Raw genomic sequence first — 22,163 nt, forward strand, 5'->3', positions numbered from 1 at the left:
GTGAAGGTTTGAAGATTCACTGTTTACAGGAAAAAAGATGTACTTTTAAGCCTTTAAAAGTACATCTTGACAACAAAAGACCTTCCACACTTTTCCACCTTGATACAGAATTCCTGTATTCCTGTATTGTGTCCCATATATATTTTAGTATATACTCAGATCTATGCTGCGATATAGTCATCAGTCACGTAGGACATTCCATTACGGAATAGGATTATTAAAAAACGAAAAAAATATATTACTGGTTCTTATGGAGTAAAATAAGTATGTTCTGTTTTGACTCCTTAACATTGGACAGCAGCAGAAACTTACCATAACTACTTCAGCATGCTTGTTGTGGTTATGGTGCTTAGCGCATATCTTTAAGTGGATAATTAAAAGGGAAAGAGTACAGATATGATGTATTTACCAATTGCAAAAATATTATAATGTTTATAAGAAATAATTACAGCTGGATAAGTAAAAAAATATATATGTTTTGTTACATTTGACATTTAAGAGCTAAATACAAAAGCAATCTAGTTCAATGGCTTTTCATGTCCCATTGCTGAAGTTTATATCATTAAAGGATCACTATAGTGTCAGGAAAACAAACTCGTTTTCCTGACACTTTATCATCCTTAGGACCCCCCCATCCTCGGGGACCCCCTCCCTTGGCGCTTAAGGGGTTAAAACCCCGTCAGCCACTTACTTTAATCCAGCGCCGGGCTTCCTCTGCACTGGTGACCTCTCCTCCCTCGCCGACGTCAGCTCCCGAGTGGAGTGGAATGCGCGCAAGAGCAAGAGCCGCGCGCATTCAAACAGCAGTCCATAGGAAAGCATTACGTTTTGCGTCCTTAATGTGATTTTCGCATCAAGCGTCGCAGAATCGCCTCTGGCGGCTGTCAGGAAGACAGTCACAAGAGGCTGGATTAACCATGCAATGTAAAAATTGCAGTTTCTCTGAAACTGCTATGTTTACATCGGAAGGGTTAAAACCAGGAGGACCAGGCACCCAGACCACTTCATTGAGCTGAAGTGGTCTGGGTGACTATAGTGGTCCTTTAAAGTGCCACTTAGTCTACTGTCCAATCACCGATACAACTTCTAAAAGAAGAAACTATACCACAGCTCCAGTCTTGAGAAAAAAAAGATTTTGAGTCAAAACAATATTTCAAGAGCTTGCTAGCTCCTTTTATCTATTCAGATTTATTTAGAATGAATGAGTTGTAATAAAGTTTTTGATATTTTTTTTTCCAGTCTGGGGTTGCAATGCCTATATAGATTATATGGCAAGTTTTGTAGCGGCTGTCATCCATATTTACCCCCTGCAGTAGTTAACATCTTTTCAGACACTTTTTTTTCTGTGCATTAATTTCCCTTTCCTCCGAGACAGTCTCTGGGTCCGCATATGAGAGAGCCCTACTTTTTTATGGGAATCATGGGACATGTTCTGGCTGTGTACACAAGATCACAAGTATATTCCTATTTAAGTTTGTTTATCATCTTATATAAATTTACTATAACTTAATAGATCATAAATACTAAATTAAGTATTGAATATACATGTATGCAGAAAAAAAAAGCTATTATCTCCCAGAATTATTAATGGGTATTTTTTTTTATGATGAATAATTAATCTTTTGAATAATTTCACAATCTGAGAACTGAACATCTATTTGCATATCTAATATGTGATTACTTTACTGTCATTCTCTTAGGACAAACATAAAGTAAACAATATTCTTAAAACTTTTTTCTAAGTTGTAAAAATGTTTTTTTCTTTTTTACTGTACATTCCTAATTTAACGATTTGTCTCAAAATATACCTTGTAATTGCCAATAACAGCAGTTTGTGTTGAGGGCAGAGAGTCATACGCGGAGGATACAGCAATAACTCATCATCTTTGGAATTCGACTAAGCTTGACCTCCGTATCATGGTAATCCAAGGGTTAAATGTGAGTCTCACTAGCAGGGGTCACTTCACACTCATTATTCAGTGCCTACTCACTTGTTAACTGACGTTACCTGGAGACTCCTCACAGTGCTGGGGGAGCAGTGTTACCCCCGATTTGAGCAATTCAGCTTAGCGGGGTTTACAAATTAGAAACAAATTAGATAAACTTGTAAAAATGAACTGAATTAATTGAAAATGTATAGTTCACTTGATTTTGTTCTAACTTAATAACATTTGTGACTGAAAACTAGCTAAATATTGGTTAATATTCTTTCTTAATTTTAGTCTCATTTTATCTTCGTCATTGCGTATTTTGTGAATAGATATGACTGCAAACTAGCTATATATTGGTTAATATTCATTCTTTAATTTAGTCTAATTTTATCTTCATCATTGCGTATTTTGTGAATAGATCCCCAAAGTTTTCAGTAAGGTATCAGATTAATTCTACACAGGGCCCTGTGTAGGATAACAATTTAGGACTCCCTTCACTCTTATTGTGCAGTCAATTAGCCTTTAATGGATATATTATCAGTTTCCCATTTTCTGCAACAAATCAAGTATATACCAGAGAAAGATTAGGATCCTAGAGGGTCTAACGCACGTTACCTGTGTGCCCACCATCCTTCATTCTTCACACAGGAATGACTAATGGTGCCAAACAAATCCATGATTCTAGGCACTGTCTAAACCTGTGGGTTGCCCAAGCCATAGACCATGAGACACTTGCATGAGCTTGACATGCACTTGGTTAGGGTGTCTTATGATGAATCAAGCTCTTAAAAGTACAGTAGATCTTCTCAGCGATACTTAAGCAATAAAGACACTGGTAGAAAAAGATAAAGTTAGCAGGCTAATGTCACTGAAAGATTGACAGCAGAGTCTCCACATCAAAGACTGAAATCACCACGAAACAGTACCTTACGCGACAAAATACCACATAGTAACCACAACACAGTCTCAGAACCCCCCTCTACCTTGATGCTGAACTAGTACAAATCTAGCTAGCTCTCGACAAAACTCAATAACACAAAGTGGAACTACCTTACAGAGAACGGAGATACATTTCTCATTGCATCTTGTATGTCTTAACTCCCCCCAAGAGGGAAATTACATTATATTTTTTTCTTAACTCAATGAAAACAATACTTTTTTTTTTCTAAATTATAGTATAAAGGTAATTATTTTTTATTATTATTATTGCTTGGCTTTTAGGAGTCTCCCAAGCCTGCTACCCTGCCATTTTATAATGGTTTTGTTTGTGTGTTTGATAGATTATTGGACAATATTAGTTCTGTTAACTTGCTGGCCATACCGGAGGGTATCTGATGCATGTATCTGATGAGCTGTTTCTACCTTTCACTGTTTTGTGAATTCTAAGCTATAATTTTATATTGTATCTCTTTTTTTTCGTTGTTGTATGGGTTAATCCCACCTATAAATACTTTATGATAATGAGCTATTTGCCTCTCTTTGTCCCTTGACATATTTTGGAGAGGGATCAAGTTTGATTGAATGAAAACCAATAACCAAAGAGTAGTGATGTCCTGAACTGTTCGCTGGCGAATAGTTCCTGGCGAACATCGCTTGTTCGCGTTCGCCACGGACGGCGAACACATGCGCTGTTCTGTCTGACCCCTATTCGTCATCATTGAGTAAACTTTGAACCTGGCCTGTACCTCACAGTCAGCAGACACATTCCAGCCATTCAGCAGCAGATCCTCCCACCCAGACCCTCCCACCTCCTGGACAGCATCCATTTTACCTTCATTGTGAAGCTGCATTCTTAGTGAGAGTAGGGACAGTGTAGCTGCTGCTGATTTGATAGGGAAATTGATAGCTAGGCTAGTGTATTCAGTGTCCACTACAGTCCTGAAGGACTCATCTGATCTCTGCTGTAAGGACAGCACCCCAAAAAGCCCTTTTTAGGGCTAGAACATCCGTCTGTTTTTTTTTTTCTGTGTTATGTAATTGCAGTTGCCTGCCTGCCAGCCAGCCTGGGTGTCAGACTCACAGCATATACTGTGCCCACTTGCCCAGTGCCACCACTCACTCACTGGTGTCACAATAGCTTGCATTTAAACAAAACATTTTTTTTTTAATGTAGTATAATAGCAGTCAGTTTCCTTCACTAGTGTGCGTTTCAGGGCCTGCCCAGTGCCACCACTCACTCACTGGTGTAACAATAGCTTGCATTTAACAAAAAAAAAACTTTTTGGACTGTAATATAATAGCAGTCAGTTTCCTTCACTAGTGTGCGTTTCAGGGTCTGCCAGGGCACAGTGTCACACCAGTGCAACTCATATCTGGTGTAACAGTAGTGTACATTTAAAAAAAATAAATAAATTTTTGACTGTAATAGATTGAATAGCAGTTAGTTGTCTGCCAGCGTGTGTGTCAGGCTCGCAGCGTATACTGTGCCCACTTGCCCAGTGCCACCACTCATATCTGGTGTCACAATAGCTTGCATTTAACAAAAACAAAACTTTTTTGACTGTAATATAATAGCAGTCAGTTTCCTTCACTAGTGTGCGTTTCAGGGCCTGCCCAGTGCCACCACTCACTCATATCTGGTGTCACAATAGCTTGCATTTAAAAAAAACTAAACTGTTTTGACTGTAATATAATAGCAGTCAGTTTCCTTCACTAGTGTGCGTTTCAGGGCCTGCCCAGTGCCACCACTCACTCACTGGTGTCACAATAGCTTTTTTTCCCCTCCGTATACACTGTATTCTATATCGGCAATTTGCCGAACTACAAATCCCATGGTACGGTGCATTGCGATACGTCACTTCCGGGTGACGAAATTGTACCTATGGGAAAGAGGACAATACGAACTACATGCCCCATAAGGCATTAGGAGCCATACCCACGTCACTTCCGTGTTGCATACAACACAAACGGCGGGAGACTACATGTCCCAGCATGCCACGGAAAGATACGATGACGTCACTTCCAGGCAACGTGCGCGACCCGGAAGTAGGAAGCGAAATCACACCAGGACTAAATTTCATCAATCAGGAACACCTATATAAGCGGATTTTACCCAGACTTGGACTTGATACTTCTGAAGAAGCCCTAGACTGGGCGAAACGCGTTAAGTAGTTGATTTTATATCAATTTGTTCTATTATAGACATATTTTATATTTAAATAAAGTTATAGTTTTTACTATTTTATTTGCTGTTCCTGATTTTCCTGAATCCTGATATATATCCGTTGGTGGGGATTATACCACCGTATGCTGTACATACTAGAGCAAGATATTTGCTCTGAAATCTGTAAGTAGGATACTTTTCCTTCTTTTTTTACCAACACTGTTTGCAATACATACTATACTATTGGATCCTATCTCTATTTTTTTCCATATACTACTGTGGAGGATTGGACCTCGCACTGCACCATCACTTGACATCCTGAGACGGGGATTGTACCATCTAGGCGCTATACGGCAGAGCTCTGAGTATCTCTGCAAAGTGTGAGTTAGTCTTTTATAAGTTTTAACTACTCTTACTTGCCTGATATACTGCACTATTATTGTTTTGTATTTTTTATTGAAGGTTCCATACATCCATTATTATAGGACATTTGTATGTATACATCTTTATTATTACTTGTACTGTTTGGGCGCGGTTTACCACTTTTTTCCTTGTTTGTTTCACAATAGCTTGCATTTAAAAAAAACAAAACTTTTTGGACTGTAATATAATAGCAGTCAGTTTCCTTCACGAGTGTGCGTTTCAGGGCCTGCCAGGGCACAGTGTCACACCAGTGCCACTCATTTCTGTTGTCACAGTAGCTTGCACTCATAGTACCACTAATCTAAAAAAAAATGACAGGCAGAGGCAGGCCAGCCCGCAGGGGCTGTCGTGGTCGTGGTTCTGTGATTCCCTTTGGCCCTAGAATAATGCCCAGTGTTCAGAGGCCACGTACCCTAAACTTGAAAAGTGTGTGCAGGCTTGACCTGTGGCCTGAGCTATCCCAATTTGCGATAGAACTTCTGGCCTGCCCCGCTTCAAGTGTCCTGTCAGAAAGGACCTTCAGTGCAGCAGGAGGTATTGTCATTGAGAAGAGAAGTCGCCTAGGTAAAAAAAGTCTAGATTACCTCACCTTTATTAAGATGAATGAGGGATGGATCCCGAAGGGACTGACAGTGGGCGATACATTCGACTAAAAAAGCCTGATGAGGGGGACTACTTAACACACCACTCCTATCTGGTGGCACATTAGATTGCACGCGCAGTGCCCCAAATTTGAAGTAGGAGGACTGACCAAGCATGTTTTTCCATCTCCCGCTTCCTAAAATCTATGCCTTATATACACGTCCCCTGATAGGGGACGTAAAAGGGATTAAACTGATAAGAATAGTACTACTTAACACACCACTTCTATCTGGTGGCACATTAGATTGCACGCGCAGTGCCCCAAATTTGAAGTAGGAGGACCGACCAAGCATGTTTTTCCATCTCCCGCTTCCTAAAATCGATGCCTTATATACACGTCCCCAGATAGGGGACGTAACAGGGATTACACTGATCGGAATAGTACTACTTAACACACCTTATAATAATGCAGAGAGAGGCAACGCAGAGAGAGGAGTCTGAAGAAGAGGAGTCAGAGGAGGAAGGTGGCTTTGAAGAGGTGGAAGACCAAACACAGCAGGCATCCCAGGGGACTTGTTGTCACCTTTCGGGGACCCTTGGTGTTGTACATGACTGGGTGGAGGAAGAGACCTTCAATGACATCAGTGAGGACAAGGAACGGGACATGGCTAGCTTGGTATCCAACCTTGTGCAAATGGGGAGTTTGCGGTTGTGCAAATGGACTGTTTGCGGTTGTTTGCGATGCGTTAAACGGGGAGTTTGGTCTGTCACTGTGAAGCGGGCGTAACCCTTACACTACCTGATCGATAGAACATCATACCTGATGTTTTAAAGCACGTTATTCCAAACAATTTAGGAATGTTAGGTGATTTATGCCCTTTATGGATTAAAACCAGACTCTGCATTAACTATGTAATTTTCCATGGGAGTTTTGTCATGGATCCCCCTCCGGCATGCCACAGTCCAGGTGTTAGTCCCCTTGAAACAACTTTTCCATCACTATTTTGGCCAGAAAGAGTCCCTGTGTGTTTTAAAATTCGCCTGCCCATTGAAGTCTATGGCAGTTCGCCTAGGGCAGCAAAAATCCTTGCACCAGCCCTGGCTGGAGTAAGAGTTTATTTAAAATATAGCACTTTTTGCATACATTTTGCAGTTCAATTTTCATTTCCCTACTCATCAGATTGAAGTGCATAACTAAATGGATACCTAAGTAGGGATTTGTTTTTGTATTAATAAACAATTACGACTTGCTTGCTTTTAACGCGTTGTTTTGAAATTATTCTTCCCTTGCTGTCCTTATGTTTCTGGTTTTTCTTTAATATCTCTTTTTTTTTATAACGTTAGTCTTGAAATGTGAGCCTAAGAAGGTGATGTTAGATCTATCTCATTTAATTGCTGTATTATTGATAAGCAAACAAGGAGCCTGCTTTTTCTTTCCCTTTCATGTCTGATCTTCAATGCAACTGAAATGTGTAGCTGGTTGTGAGTCTATTGATACTGTCACGTTGGGATTGACAAACCAATATTGTGTTTGTAAATACTAAATTCTTACAAAATGACACATTTAGAAGTATGTTCCAAAATATCCTAGCATTTACGATTATGCATTTTTAACAACAATATTTAAAATAGGCTTGCATTGCTTTTTGAAATTATGATAATTTTTCAGAAATATAAAAAAGATAGAATTTTTCATATTTATGTTGGATTTTAAGAAGGTGCAGTAATATTAATTCTTTTGTTGCCTTTCCCATGAGTATCTGCATCGTTGTGCTCATGTAACGCTGTGAATTACCAAGATTATAATAAAAATTTTCGCATTTTGTTTGAAATGCTTTGGTGTTCAGAATTTGATTGATGAACACATGCTACATAATGTTATGGTGTTATACAATATTTACAGAATATCAACTTTTTAGTGAAACAGCATACAGGGTATTTAAAGAGACTCTAAAAGGAGATATTCACTAAACAGTAAATTGTGAAATGTTGGCAATATATTTACAAAATTAAAGGAACAGTAAGTGCCAGGAACACAAAGATGTATTCCTGACACTATAGTGGTGAAGCGGTTAAGGTAACGAGCACCCCTTGCATCTCTTTAAAAAGGTATTAGGCTTACCTTCTTTTTGAGAGCTGTGCCTGTCTCTCTGCAGCTGTCCCTGCCTGGCGTTGCCTCCGAGGCTAAGATCATCAAATTTGATTATCTCCACCAATCAAATGCAGCAGGTTTGTGACCTATATTTATACTACAACTATTTTTTTCTCGTTTCATAAAGAAACACATGTTGAAAGTACAGTTTCCTTTCTTTAGGCTGGCTAATTGTCACGGAAGTTCTGGTGTGATCGCGTAATGACCCATGCCATTACACTGATATTTGCTGCATTAACAGAGATCTATACAGTGCCCAAGGTTGCCTACATCTGCTGTAGTGTTTGGGATACAAATCTGTATTCCTAATGTTATACTGTCTTTGTGCCTAGATTCCCCCCCTCATGGCCTGTCCTCCTCCACAATTTCAACTCCATTACTCCTTATAGAGGAGTATTGGAGACCTAATGTGTATGCGTGCGTATATGATGCTTTATTATGGGTTTTACGTGGTCAGTAATGCAGCAATGCCACCAGTGGCTCTCATACTTACAGCCATCAGGTGGACTTAGCCCTGCAATGTAAACATATTCAATATTGCCTGGTTATGTCGAGGATTTAGAACATTGGATGGGTATGTATTGTATAGTAGAAGGAGGACTGTGCTATTAAGGTAACGTTGGCTACACCTCCATCATTTAATATTTCTTTGGGACTGAAGCCCCAGGTTTTGCAACTGTGCAACATAGCTGCACATTGCTGTTTTATGTCAGTTCAAGGACAAATCTCTACTGGTCAGTCCCACTATGTAATATATTATTGAATAATCCCACATTGCTAGGAGTCTATTTTAGGCTGGAATATAATTGACGCCATCTCGCTGATCATTTGACTCATTTAATTGTCCACGTAGATCCCTCACAAAAAGTGAACTAGCAATTCAGATTTGCTCAATATTTATCTTAACAAATTGTCAGAAATCCATTTTAGAAGGGATTTCTCAGACGGGTATGAAAGAGACCTGTTATCTGTACAGTTATGTAAGATTGTCATGTGGATATAGATTTCACCGAGAACAAACGGAAGCCAGCTTTACATGACACATGCTCTTGTGACTTGCTTAGGTTTTTTTTTCTATAAACAAAACCTTAAGAGACGTTGCCAAAAAAAAAAAAAAAGAAAGGTCTCATTCATCTAGGTTAGAACATCTTTAAAATGAATCATGCATTGAGACATTAAAAAACCAACAGCAATGAAAAGGATTTTGGATTTCTCTACCTTTAGATATATGTTAATGCAATATTAATCCGTGTTTTAAAAATACTTACTTAACAGAAAAAGGTTGCTGAACTTGTGCACTTCATTGAATGCTTTGCATGAGAAGAAATATACATTTCTATGTTGCTATATTGTCTTCTTAAGAGAATACTCTAAGCACCATAACTACTGCAGCTAGCGCTAGTGATTACGGCAAAGGAGTGCTCGAGCATCCACCCAAGGTAAGTAGTCATACTGGTAAAGAATGATTTGACATCTTACCTGGGTCGAAACGGGTGCCCGCTGCCACCTCCTCTGCCCCTGGATACTCCTATGTTGAGCTGAGCGCGGTGTTGCAGAGAGGCTCTCGTTGGCTGAAAGAATTCACTTTACGCTCTCAGCCAATGAGCCAGTAAGGCTGATTGACTCTCCTTGCAGATGCTTCCGACTCCCACCTTGAAATTCCTGGGCACAAACACTTTTACTAATAACATCACATAATATTCTCATTCACAGAAAGTGTATTCTGGGCAGATATTGAATAAAGAGAACTGGGGTTATATATTATAAGGTAAGAAAGAACTGTAGCTTCAGCCACATTGAGATGGATTTGTCAGCCAGAACAAAAACATTTTCTGATGAAGAGGAAGAGAAACTGACTATACCTTGTGAAAACTGAATTCTATCGGCAAACAATTTCTTAAAGTGCACCTGTAATGGAAAAAAATAACCTCTGCACGGTGTCCGCACATATTGCTACATCGCTGTGAAATCTGCTGTTACAATTTTCCTGTACCCCCTATACTCCATGTGCAGGCCAGGCCCTGATAAAAGGTGCATCAAATCACTTTAGATAAAATGACTCCAGGAAGTCCAGGAATAATATTGTAAAGCACTACAGAATTTGTTGGCGCTAAATAAATTGCAATAATAATAATAATAACCTCAGAATGCCATACTGCCTTACCATACTAGATACACATAGCAGCACACATAGTATCCACTGGTAATGTTAGAGCTGTGTTCATATCTTATTTATTTATACTTTCCATTGGTCTCTCTCTTCTAGCTTCCACTGGTCTTATACTTTCTAATACCTTCATATTGTAACACTGTGACACCTCATACAAGTCTTATACATTCACTCCCACATATACATATATATGCATATAAATGCATCTGGACACTGGACTTTATACATTCATATGAGCCTGTAGATAAGTGACCATGGGGTATGGAACTCTGCCACTTTCCCTAAAACCGAGGATGTGGAGATGGAGACTGAGATTGAGTACCTAGGCGAAGAGGGATCACCCACCCCACTGCCAGATGCACCATCTAACATGGTTTTTGGTCTCCATCAACAGAGCCTTTCTTGTGGTGTCAGCTGACATGGCCCCTCAGAGCTGGCAGGCTCACATTAATTAATTTATCAGACTTTTGGAAAAATGTGCCTGTTACCAAGTGAATGTGTTGGATTGAGAAGGCAGCTAGATTAGTTATATTAGTTAAATGGATAATGTGAGTGCTTGCACATGTTTTTGAGTGGGTTGGATTGGGGAGACAAGTGGGGTAAAATGCTGGCCTCACATTTTGAGCTGTACGTAGTCCTTAGTTGATATCCTGTTGTAGAAGTGTCCACCTGCTGTTCATTGGTGGGCTTTCAACGTTCGCTGTAAGTCCAGTAAAGGGAATGGTTTCATCTGAGGTAATGGTTGATGGCATGACAGAAAATTCTGCTCTTATCAACTCAACATATGTTCTTGTTTTTATTTCTAATGATTTGCTATGTCTACATTAAGCATTTTGTTTACAACAATACAGAAAAACTAATACAAACGCACTTTTATAACAATGAGTATTACAAAATACAAAATGAGTCTAATTAACCTCAAGAACCTTTAGGGAATATTTTACAATGAATTTCTCCTATGAAAATAACGCGCTCGTTCTCATTCCATCATCTGTTCTGTTCTCTTATACTAGAATTCAAATTTTACATTTTTTTTTCCTTAAAAGAAAAACAAAAGTTACGGTATTTCTTAGACAATCTTTGATTAATTTAATGCTTCGGGTTCGACAGCAGTATGAAAAACGTAACAGAACAATGCTTGCAAAGCCTTCTGGGAAACAAAAGGGTTACATTGGTTTGAAAGTTGCAACACACGTGGGCTCGAGACATTGATTCACAGATATAATATAGAGACATAATGATGGTGAACGTAGAGAGAGGGACTTTATATAGCTTATAAAACACCAAGTCTTGACTCCTGTTTATCGAACTCAAATGATTCCTGTGGCCTTTCAAATATTGCTTCCAATTAACTGTGGGTTTGTGCATTTCATGCTTTTCCATAATAACAACGTGTTGACAAAGTTTGACATAACCTGGTAGAGAATTCAGTTTTGCAGGTTTCATAAAACCTAATTAACACGGCGCTTAAATAGAGTTTGCCTATCCCATTACAATATATATTGCTTTTTCTTGTTACTGTAATTATGCAAATATGTCTAGTTTAACTTTTAATGTATTCCCCTGCTAGTGGTTTCACCTTTGCATCACGAGGTGAGTATACATAAAAAAAAGACTATTTTCTTAAAACCGAAGACAAAAAAAAAAATGAGTGCTGAATTAGTAGTATCACTCTGTGACTGTTATATGTCCCGGTGTGTTTCAAGCAGAGATTAATGCAATTTTAAATTTGCAGTAGTATTTGACCTATGAATAAATAAGTAATCAGCCAACCATTGGCATAATTTTTTACTATTTTTATTAAATGAGCATAATAATGCCGAGACTTTTCCTTACATTACACCAACATTGCGAGGCAAGAGAGGGTTCGAAACCAAGGTGAACCTATTCACGGGGAAACAGATCAAGATATCCTAGACTGTCGGGAGACTGATCAAAGTCTTGTGTCCTGCATAATTGTGGGAAGTACTTAAAGTGGACAATCACCATGGAAACCAGTGGAACCAACATGCACAATTCTCTCCTTTTACATTTTTCCACCACTTTTCAGAAACCTCGCCTATAAATTCCACCCAATGTCCACAAATCCCTCCACCAGAGAAGATAACAATGTCAACATATCATATGGTCAGTGACAGCTGTGTAAGTGCCTAATTCCCAGTAATTTGTTGAAGAATTACATGGGAGTGAACTCTAGTGATCTAAAGTCTGCTGGAAATGGAGGTAGAAAGTCATTTTGCCAAAATAATAATAGTATAGTGTACATATTGTCCTGAACTGACCCAGCTAAAGTTCTATGAGGAAAAAAAAAAACAGATGTGCCTTGATGTGATGAGGGTCTGAATCCACCGTGAAAGTGTAGCAATGAAATTAGGAACTAAAACACAACACTGAGAAGGACCTAGAGGAATTAAGCCTTTACCAATATGTTTTTTGATTGATCAGGGATTTTATACGTTGCAGAAGTCTGGGCTCTTGGGTATTTCAATAGAGATATCAACATTAACAGAACATATTGTCCCCACATGTCTTGGTGGTAGCTCTGCGTGAACATATTATTGTGAACATGTCATGATAAGTTTACTTTAACAATATATTATCTTAAAAAATATATATACAGGTACATTATCACATTAGAAGCTGATGGAGAATAACTGCTAAGAATAACTTACTGCCCGTCTCCTAAATATGTCGTTTTTATTATCAGCTCATCATGTCTGAATACATAGCTGTCTGTAAGTCTGTTCAATATTCAGTGGTAGAACTTATGTAGAGAGGGCCCTGGTGCAAGAATTTATTGTGACCTCCTCTAGAGCATGGATGGCCAAAATGCAGATCCTAAACTGCCAAGCAACTCCCACGATGCTAGTTAGGAATCTACCATTTGTCCATCCTGGGTGTTTGAATACAGGGATGTGTTTGTGTTAGTGTTGGCATTTGAATGCAGGTATGTTTTTGTGTGTAGTGCTATGAAAAAAGGGAACGATAAAATAGAGAACATAATAAAACGCGCAGGGTGCACAGACACCGGCTTTACCAATAGCCAGATACAATATCAAGAAGTCCAAACAAACCTTTAAAAAGATACAGATACACACTGACATAAAGATACACATAATAAAGATACACACACATACTGACACATATACAAACACCCACACTGACACATACACAGATACATACACAGATACACACTGACACACACACATATACACACACACACACACAGTAGCAGTGCCTCTTTTTCTCCTCCTAGTCACCCACACTGGCTCTGCCCCAAGACCCAACTCATTCCCTCCAACCTCACTTCAGTAATGAAGAAAAACGAATAGTTCTTAGTTGACTCTCTTGGCAGCAGGCTGGCTCTGGCTAGGCTGACTTTTACCAATTGCCTCACTACACCACTCGCCAGTGGTAACAGCCAGCCATTTAGACCACAACTCAGCATAGGATTCTTATTCTCCATTGCTGCTCTGACTGGGCTCTGGCTCTTCTATCTGCCTCCCGGCCTCAGGAGTCTCCTGGCTACATCTTGAAGAGCCCTGCATGGGCAAACGTGCAGTCTTCCTGTGTGTGGACTTGCTTCTCTGCGTCTGTGTGGCTGGGGCGAGAACTATTTAGCAGACGGTGAAATTCTGTCTGATTTGCAAAACTACCAAACCTCTCTACTCATTCCTTAGAGCAGTGGCAGGGCCCCCAAACCCTCTGGGACTCCAGAGTGGACGCACTGGCTGCACCACTGGTGCTTCTGACTAAATTTCACTTACCAGAGGAATTATCACAGCAACTACAGCACATACTAAATACTCAGAAGGCCTCCAGACTTCTAATATACTAGTGTTTAACAGGAAAACGCATTGAACAGCCAGCGTTAAACTGTCACGACTCACTGCATCTTAACCAAAACGTAGAACGCAAACCAAATTCATTTAATACTGTCCTAATCTTAATTGCTGACAAAATTGGCACAAACCATATAATTTAATACAAGAAAAATCCCTTAAACTCCAAACAAACTATTGTCTAGAGCTATAGCGAAGCAGATGCTATCTGAGGAATTGAGTCATAGAAACCAATAGAATACCTCCCAACACTTAGCATTTTGATAACAAAATAACATGCGTTTTGCTTTAATAAATCTTGTTACCTGGGTGCTTTTCATGCTCTGTGTATATGTCCATAACTATCCAGAGTGTGGTGCAGTTAACCATTTCATTGCCAGGTTAACTCTGCGAAATATATTTTCCTTACTAACGAGCAGAACACCATTTCTGTGTCTTTATTAACTTTTTTTCTTTTTTCTTTTCACTATAGCTCGATACACTACACTGAAGTCCAAAAATGTGTTTAATATGATTGAAGTGTTGGCAGGCTCGAGATCAAACGTACATTGCCAGGCTCTTTGTAAGTTTGAAAACCAAAACTATGTTTCCAATGATGCGGTTTTCTGGAGCCTTTAGTTTCATGTGCAATTTTGGTGCCAAATACCACATTCTCTACCTTGCATAAAAAAAAACGAAAAAAAAAACCCCCAACAGAAAAGCAAGAAAAGAGGCCTTCTCAAAAACTCACTGCAGAAAAAAAAATGCCTTCATTAGCATCACTATATTGTATCATTACTTTCACTATAACAGCATTTTGGCAGAAAAAAAAATATGCATTGTGGTCATTTGAACTTTTGTACAAATAAGATGAACGCTGGCACCCTCTCGATGCTGTTTGTATCCAAATAAATGAAGTATACTCAGTCAGACGATATGCTAAGGTCATAACCGTCTCTCTATTGGCGATTTTCTGTCCGTATAAATGTACTCTGGCGCTAAGCCAATTTCGATAAAAAAAAAAAAGAAGAAGTTAGTAAATTAACTGATTAATTGTAGGCAAACATAACATAACTTTATGCAGGACAGATCATTTAGGCTATAAAGCAAATATACACATGTATTAGACATTTAATTGTCTACATGTTTATCAAACTCCATGTAAAAGCTTGTCTTCATTAATTATAGAGGGACAGGAATTAATGGTTTGGTATAATTGCCACCGAAGTCTGCAATTATTAATTGATAACAGTTTAAGGTCTTCAAGCTGAATGATGTATTCTATTGTATCCAATTCTACTTTTCTTTTAGATATAGACTTTCGCCTATTCCTATTCCATAAAGATTAATTTGCACCAGCCGATTTAATTAATAACGAACATTATCTGTACGGAATTTTATTATGGGATATTGACAGACGCTTCCTTTTGCAGTTTTCCCTGCAACTTTTTTTTCCTCAGTGCAAATGGAAGAGAAAGCCTAAAGGATGAGTAGACTATTATTATTTTTATTATTTTTTGTATTATTTATATAGCGCCATCAGATCCCGTAGCGCTGTACAATGGGTGGACTAACAGACATGTAATTGTAACCATATAAAATGTAGAAAATAATCCAGGCACTCCAACGAATTCCAGAAAATATGCAATTTATTAGAACCAGCAGCCACACAGCGACGTTTCAACCCCTCAGGGTCTTTATCAAGCTTGATAATCCACACATGAGCCAAAGCTTAATGCTGGAACAAGACTGACTTTTACTGACACACACTCTGCTTTTATGCAAGTCTCCCATGCAAGAGAGACGCCTACAGACAATTAGGAATTACCCAATCACACACTGGTTACATCCCACACATCTCCTCCCCTTAGCCCGAGAGGTAACCCAATTAGCTGTACAGTTTAAAACATACTTTTTACCCAACTTTCATACCCCTCAAACTATGTATCCAATATTAATATTAGCACATTCCAAATACAAACATACCCAAAAATCATTCAAATCCGTTCAGCTGTTCGGGAGATAGTTATAAGTCACCTTTGACCGACCGCAAGCACATTTTCATGCCCAAAAAGAGTTCCATAGAGTTGGGCTGTGCGGTCGGTCAATTTCACAGAGAAAAATGTCTAAGTCCCATTCGAATGCACGAACGAGGCTGTTCGTGAAAATATCCCAGTCTAACAGTGTGTTCGAATTGTGGAACGCACTTTGATTCCAGCCGAAGCGTCGAAGTTCCTGAGAAGGTAAGGGTCAGTGGTGTTAATGCAAATGCATAGCCAATTTTAGTTCCATAGATTTAGTGGCACGCACCGCTGACCGTGTTCGACTAAATTAAAATGGCAGCCACCACATGTTCGGTTTTCGAATGGCGGCCACTTTGACTACTTCGGCACTTCGACTGCATCCAAAGTGCCAATTTAAAAGTACAAATCCTTTCTCTGGGAGTTAAAGGTCCAGCAGCAGCACAACGAAAATCCATTGTGCCCAAATCTTGTATTTAAAGGGCCAAACCTCCCAGGGACCATAATCACATTGCAAGAGGCTGGCAAGCAGTCCTCTCCAGGCACACGTGGCGAGGTTAATTTCGCCACAGAACACTATAGAGTTTTCCTAATGCTGTAGTCCCTCTTCCCTAGGTTTAAATAACCATCACCCACGTGCCATACAAATTAGTGAAATAAAAGTACTTACCTCTTTACAGCTCACCTCTCTGCTCCTAAACACTATCCTAGGGGCTTCCGCATCACGTAACTGAGTTTCACTTGGTAAGTGCAGTGACCGCCACTAGAGGCTGACTTTGCCCTGCAATGTAAACATTACAGTTTCTAAAAAAAAACTGCAATATTTTACATTGCAGTGTTAAAAGGACAGGGCCACTGCTCCCAGACCACTTCATTGAGATAACGTGATCTGGGTGACTATAGTGTCCCTTTAAAAAAAAAAAAGACAAACTCATTAAAAGGCTTGAATTTATTAAGTCACATGTGTTGTTGAAAACATGGTGGATATGGCATCCTTAAACTTGCCAGTCGTTGTTATAAGCTCATTCCTTTGCACCTTTTGCAAAGGAGAGAGACAAGAAGAGAAGAAATGAAACCATGTTTCTGCTTTATTTGCATTGTGTGCCTTTGCTGTGCCTTGACTGAACTGGACTTGATGTCAGTTGCTAAATCTTTAAAACGCATTACAAAATGGAGCATCGCATGAAAATGGTTAACACACGTTATAGCAGAGTTTCAATACTTTATTTAATGGTGTAATACCCAGAGAAGGGACAGTTCCCCTTTAAGAGATTAACGTGATTTCTATTCAACTTGCAGAGATAACTTTATTTCAGTGACCTTTTAAAACTACGGTTTCCTAAAGGTTTCCTATGCATTGTTAGGAAAATAACAACTTCAAACTTTAGCATAAATACACATTTACTGTTTCCTTTGTGACTTTGCTGGTACTTTGGAGCATAACATAGGTGTATCGCTGTAATTTTGCGAGGGAACATGACCTTTCGCAGGAGTGAAATATTATCCCATAGGGTGCCAGCCTTTGTATACAACCCCCACAATTCTGCTGAATTGCTTGAAAACGGCATTTGTTTAAATGGATAAAAAAAATCAACAGTAAAATATATTCTCTGTTTTGCAAAGTTGACAAGAATCTATGCATTAATTATGCAGAATTACAACGCATGCACCATAAAATACTATTTTGCATTATATAGAAAAATTGCATTATATTTGTTGAAATAATACAAAGCAACATATTTTGTTTTGAGAAAGGCATACATCAATATCTTGGTATGATTCTATTAATCAGATTTACTAACATCCAAAATGAAACACTGTTTATTTCCCCTCAAAAAATAGATAAAATAAATAATCTTAGATAGATTAAATGAGAGCTTCTGGGCACCCATACAAGTTTGGTGCACTTTATGTTTTGTTATAGTTAGGTCCAAAGCGCTTTTTTTTTTTTTTTTAGTCAAAGGGTCACTCTAAGAACCATAACCACTACAGCCCATTGCAGTGATTGTGGCAGCATGAGTGCCATCGCACGGTCCCATTTTAGCGTGGTTTGACAACATACCTCGGCCTTGCCGGGCACCCACCCAGAGCCCTTGCTTCCAATCTTTTCTTGCAGGACAATCCGTCTAGCTCTGTAGAACTGAGCAGGGCCTTGCGGCGTTGTTGATTGAGTGCGCTCAGTGCGCTCTCAGCCAAAAAGCACTGTACTCGACACAGCTATGTTTTATGCTATAGACCAGGGTTCTCCAAACTCTGGCCCTCAAGATGTTGAGGAACTTGAAGTCACACGATTCTTTGAATGAAATAGATAGCCAGAGAATCATGGGAGTTGTAGTTCAGCCAGAGTTTGGAGAACCCTGCGTATAAACACAACTGGCATCTCCCACAAGACAAGATGTTGAACAGATGCCTGGTGAACCCAGGTAAGCTGCATCCATCTAAATGGTTTGATTACTTAATATGGGACAGTGCCACCCTTGACACCATGACCACTAGAGTGAGTTGTCGTGGTTAACGTGCTTGGAGTGTTCCTTTAATTTTGATTTCTTTTCAGATAATAATGCATTTTGTTCCGCAAGCCCACCCTTCGAACATGTCTTATTATGTTTTTGCTGCAGAACCACTGCTGCACATGATGGTGTGATTTAGGTTTCTGGGAGTTGCAGTTCATCTGTTAGCTTCTGGACAGTTAAGTTGTAGTGGTCTTTGTGCTTAGAGAGCCCCTTTAACGACAAAAGAAAGTTGATTTTTCATTACATCATAGGCTGAAGGTAATAGGTGGCAGGTGTGTCATTAACCTATTGTATTCAATGTGGATTTTGCAGTATTTGACTTTCTTTAGGGGCGTTCAAAATAGACATTTCAATTATAGTGCATGTGTATATAGTATGTTATCACATGTTACTGTCTTACAGTGTTATTAAAGTATCTATTGCCCTTTAATTGGTTTAACTGAATAATGATTATTATTATTATTTTATTATTTATAAAGCGCCAGCAAATTCCGTAGTTAAGGTTACTTGATGTTACTTGAACATATTATAAAGTCACAGCTGGTATTTGTGGTGTTAATTCTACTCATGCGCAAACACGTTGATAATTTTTGGGTATGAGCTAATTGTTAAAGTTTTTTCGGAAGTCCTTTCCTAAGTCCATTTTCTGAGAATCTGAGATTCAGCTAAAATCTTGCTAAGTCTTTTTCAATAGGATTGGTATTGCTGAAAGGACTAGTTTGTAGTAATCAAAATGAAGTTGTTATGGTGCCAGGAGCTCCCTGATGCTGGCTCACCTGTAGGGGTTAAACCCCAAAGACCGTGCCCCCATATCACTTGACCTCCCTCTTTCCCTATCCAGTCCTCAGAAATCTTAGCTAATGGAAGGCTTGGGCATGACTGATTAGCTTAGAGCAGTCAGCTGATTATCAAAGCCAATCAGTAGCTCCCCATTCTTAAAAAATGGTAGTACCCTTTTTTCTGGCCAAATCATTAGAGTCATATTTTAAGGAGTTTACTATTTAAATTTCAGACAAAATCAAGTTTTAAGTCAATTAAAGTTACAGTTGTCAAAATATGGAAAACCTTTTTTAAAATGTTAAAACTGTTTGCATTCTTTTGCGGATTACTTTAAACAGTTCCCAAAATTCCAATTTCTCATATTTCACTTGCTGCATTAGATCAGCTGCATCACATAAAGTTAAATATTCTAATGCTTTTAATACCAAAATTACACCATTTTTAATATCATCAATTTGAAGAAGTTTTAGCTCTTCTCTAGAGCAAAGGTGACTACTCTGTCTGGAAACGTTTTGACAGGCTGGGGAATTAATAGTACATATTGTATACTTAACGTGTCAATGTACGTGTTCACTGTTTGGTGGCCCGCTAAAAATAGGCTTGGATTGAAGAATGAGAAAATGACTATTGTGATACGTCGATGCCTCCGTTTCCTCTACAGTAATGCCCTTACACCTTTCTTTCTAAGGCTTTTTGCCGCATCCTAAACAAAACGATATTGAAGAGAGTTGATTCTGCTTTGATCCCTACACTTGTTGTCAAAGCGCTTGGGATTGAAGGGTATATTGGCTACAATTGACTGTGACAATTAGGAGATGATCAGAGCTGTAGAGTGGAACACTTAAAGGGTAATTTACATGTCAGTTTGTCGAATAAAAAAAAGATATTCAGCTAAGAATTTTTTTTCCCCTCCGAGCCTTGTAAACTGCAATTTGTGTGCTGGTAAGAAAACCTGGCAATGATGAAGGAATACCCATTTCCATTTGAAAAGAAGCAATCATAGACGACTGCTGAGTCTATTGTCCACTAAAAGTGCTGATTTGCAGTCAGTGAGTGAATGAGTGGAACCGTCTCTAAGTACAACCTTTTTGCAAGGTAACTCCCCCTTGGTGGCTTAATATGACCCGTTAGAGTGTGTGTTATACATTACGCCTCTAATTTACAGTGCTGTTATTATAATATTGTCAGCATCTGTGAAAATCCTTTACCTTATAAAAAAAAAGATGAATATATTGAGCCAGAGGGAGAAAAAAAAAACCCAGGAGCTCACATCTGCTTGATAGGCTAATAATTCTCATAAATAAAACCTTATTTTACTGCACTATGAATTGCCTTTCTTTTTCAATGTTCAGACTGCACTGTTTTCTGCTCCAGCTGGCTGTTGTCTTTCTCTAACATTAAAAAAAGAAATGAAATAAAGTCTATAGTGTGAGCATTTCAGTGTATATTACAGCAGTGTGAATTGTATGCACAATATACAATGTTCTTTATAATACGTTACAACAATCATAGGATATTGATTGCAGGCTAGAATTCTTTTGGATAAAGTTAGACATATGTGTTATCGTAATTAGTTATAAAACAGGTTTAAGATGCAGTAAACTAAGAACAGATTAAGCATCAATATAGAGTATAAGGAAGCACAACATATTTAAAAATAAATAAAAATGATGGACCGTTTTAATATGACAAATCAACTACATTCCATTACTGAGAAATACAAACTGTCTTCTACTACGGCGCTCATTGAATGATATGCTCTTGAATAAATCTCAGCACATACAGGCATCATAAAAGTCTGAAACATTCACCTGTAATTACTGTGTTATATTTTTCTTGTTGGGTCATGCTGTAATAATACTTTATCTCTTAGTTTGGGAATATAGTAGACATCTCAAATTAAAAACCAATTAACATGGTATTTTTTTTTTTTTTACTTTAATGCCCTTTGAATAGTTTTTCTTATTGCAGAGTACATACTAGTTCACCAGTCGAACACCAGTTTTAGCGTGTTTGTATAGTTATGGAAAATATATTTGTGTGACTATATACTGGTTCTGTTATTATAGGGGGTCATGCATGGTCCATCTGCACAAGTTACAGCAACCTCAAAATTGTATGTTTCGGCCTTCTAAATATACAGTGAGTGAAGTATGACTGGGGTCTCTTTAATCACATTGGGGAAGGGTTGCATGTCTGAGTTACACTTTATGATTATATTGAATCCTTAAGAATATCAAAACAAGAAAAAAGCAAAAGACAACATTTAATGGTGTTCTTACATTTGTTACAAGAAGTAGAAGTTATTTGGTTTGAAATATGTATAAACGAGTGGAGCATTGTGGTAATCTTAAAGATTACAAAGGGACCGTTTGCTAAATGGTAAATTGTGATAAATTGACAGGGGAATTACATATTTAAAGGAACACTACATGGTCAGTAACAGAAACATGTATTCCTGACCATATAGTGTTAAAACCACCATCCAACTCCCCTTCCCTCCTCCACCCTCCCCCCCCCCCAGCTAGCCCTAAATATAGCAAAATCTCATGTTTACTCCAGCCTGCTGCTGCTGCTGATCTGCCTGCTTGGTTAACATCAGCAGAAGTGGTATTCTGAGCCAATCAGAATGCTTTTACATTGGATTGTCTGAGACTGTCAAGGAGG

The sequence above is a fragment of the Pelobates fuscus genome, chromosome 8 (assembly GCF_036172605.1).
Source record: "Pelobates fuscus isolate aPelFus1 chromosome 8, aPelFus1.pri, whole genome shotgun sequence".
Taxonomy (NCBI): domain Eukaryota; kingdom Metazoa; phylum Chordata; class Amphibia; order Anura; family Pelobatidae; genus Pelobates; species Pelobates fuscus.